Below are 2,802 nucleotides of genomic sequence, written 5' to 3'. Positions count from 1 at the left end.
TTTTAACTGGATGAACTTTGGAATTGTTAGCGCTGCCACTTCCGGAACCTCAGCTTACAGGGATGATGATGAGGCGATGGAGGATGCGGTCACTTCTAATCCGGGTATGATTTCTGACATACTATCTTTTTTTGGTCGATTCAACTGTATCGTGCATCACTGGGTGATGTGCTTTTGGCAATTTGAACCTTGCACAGCTCCCAACATTATTGACCTCCCTGATGATGAAGGAGAGCCTGAGAGGCCTTTGACGAGGAAGAACAGGCGAGCTCCTGCAAGCGGGGCGCTACAGACGATGCCGAGGGCGGAACCAGTTGTTCAGGACACTGGCGACGTCAATCGGGGTCCTGTTACCTTTGCTGAGCCGCTGTCGAGTGCTTTGCCTTCTTCATCAACTGCCCAGGCCCCTGTTGACCCGCCTTCATTTTTTGTGACCCATCGTGTCCCGGTGGACGAGGTGAATGCTGCTAGGGAAGCCATTCGTCAAGCGGGCATTATGATGGAGAAGATGAAGGTGGTGCGGGACGCTAGCCAAGCCACCTATGATGCTAGCTCGGCCCTCTAGAGCAACGTTCAGGTTAGTTGGTTGCCGCTTGTTCTGTTAGGATATGCTACCTGAAGAGTCTTTCCGAAAATCTTTGCATCTGCACACCCACTGGATGCGTCGATTGAATTCTTGGACTAGTGGGGGCACGCTAAGTGCACCCACTGGGTGTAGTCCCCGAGACTACGGTGGACTGCTGGCAGTCGACTGTAGTCTTAGTATTTTGTCGAATGTATAGTTTGTCTCTTCCACTCGATCTGGTCGAGTGGGATCAGAACCGGTGGGGGCACGCTGAGTGCATCCGCTGGGTGTAGTCCCCGAGACTACGGTGGACTACTGGCAGTCGACTGTAGTCTGAGTTCTTTCTCTCTTTTTTTTGGACTCGACTTCGGAGGGCCGGTCGAGTGGGGTCAGAACCGGTGGGGGCACGCTAAGTGCACCCACTGGGTGTAGTCCCCGAGGCTATGGTGGACTGCTGGCAGTCGACCGTAGTCTTAGTATTTATTGCCTTTGTTGTTTTTTGCTGTAAAATAACTTCTCCCCTTTGACTTCAGAAATCTTGCGATCTTGGAGCTCGCTTTGCTGACTTGGAGAAGCAGCAGATTCAACTGAACCTTGATCTGGAGCTGGCCAGGACAGAGCTGCAAAAGGCCAGAGACGGCACCGCAGGTAAGACTATTTTGTCGACTGGTTAGTTTTAGGCTTGAGTACCCTTCTGCTATTTCCGAATCAATCATCATTTCTTTGCAGAAAAACTGAGAGAAGCTCTGGCGAAAAAGGATCAGGACTTGGCTGCTGCCCGTAAGGAGGCTGACGACAAGACCGCTCTGGCCAAACAGAAGCTGGCTTCGGTCGGCCAGTTAGAAGAAGAGAATACCAGGCTGAAGACCGCTCTGAATGAAGCCAACAGGGAGTGTACACGCTGGAAGAAGGATAACCTCAACCTGAACGAAAAGATGGAAGGCATTGCTCGCAGGAGGGACGATCTGGAGAGCTACTTGAGGAGCCTTGCCAAGAAGTTGTATATCAAGCTTGAAGGTGCACATTTAGTTTCGACTAATTTTTTTTGTGTCGACTTAGTGTATGAAAATTGACTTATCCTTGGATCGTGAATGCAGAGTTTTGCCAGAACTTTGAAGAGGAGACTGGGCGGATCGAACCAGGTTTGGATCCAATCAACTCTCCCGTGAAAGATGAAGCTGCCATGAATTTGCTCCGACTGGAATCTCGCATTGACGGTGCCGTGGACTACTTGGCTCGACTGAAGGTCGCCATGTCACGGATCGACCCGGCACTTTGGCCAGAGGCTATGCTCCAAAATGATCTCGAGTCTCTGATGACTAGTCTTAACGGAATCCCTGACCGAGTGCAGGAGTGGAAGAAGTCTTCTGCTCGGTGCGGCGCTGATGTGGCTCTATCTTTGGTTCGTGTCCACTGCAAGGAGGTGCGACAAGACAAGCTGGCAGCAATCAAGGTCGCCAACACCCAGAAGCATGACTTTCGAACCTTTATGGAGACTTTCATCGCTGCAGCCACTCGGATAGCCGACGGCGTCGACCTGGATGAGTTCGTCGAGCCTGCCAACCCTCCTCCCGCAGAGTGAACAAACGCTTATGTCCCACCTTAAATTTGCCTCTGAATGCCGAGTGGTTTTTGTAACCGTTAAACTTTTTCGGGTCGCATGCCCGAGTACCTCGATCCATGATCCAGAACCTTTAGGATTTTATCTGAACTTGGTTTACTGTTGAATATCTTTATGAATCTCCTGCTGAGTGAACCCAACCTTTATTCGAGACAACTTTCTGTATTCGCAGCACAGCTCCGAAGGAGGGGGAAGTAGTCGACCCATGCCTTGTATTTGTGGCAAAGCTCCCCAGGGGCGGGCGGCTGTCGACCCACACCCTGTTACTGCAGAGTGGGACGGAGCGCACATTGTATTTGTGGCGAAGTTCTCCAGGAGAAGGGTGGGGGGGGGGCAGTCGACCCGTACTTCGTTACTGTAGAGCGGGATGAATCGCGCATTGTATTTGTGGCGAAGCTCTCTAGGAGAAGGTGACAGTCGACCTGCCCCTCGTCGTCCTTGAGGATTGAGATGTGTTTGGGAGAACTTAGGCGAGTACTGGACTGCAGCTAAGCCCCCGAGTGGGAGGATTGATCTCCACTCGGTAGGGTTTTTTCAAACTTAGGCGAGTGCCTAACTGCAGCTAAGTCTCTAGGTGGGAGAACTTAGGCGAGTACTGGACTGCAGCTAAGCCCCC

This window comes from Triticum aestivum, chromosome 7A (genome assembly GCF_018294505.1).
Source record: "Triticum aestivum cultivar Chinese Spring chromosome 7A, IWGSC CS RefSeq v2.1, whole genome shotgun sequence".
Lineage (NCBI taxonomy): Eukaryota > Viridiplantae > Streptophyta > Magnoliopsida > Poales > Poaceae > Triticum > Triticum aestivum.
The sequence above is the reverse complement of the archived record's forward strand: the minus strand, read 5'-3'. Positions refer to the sequence as shown.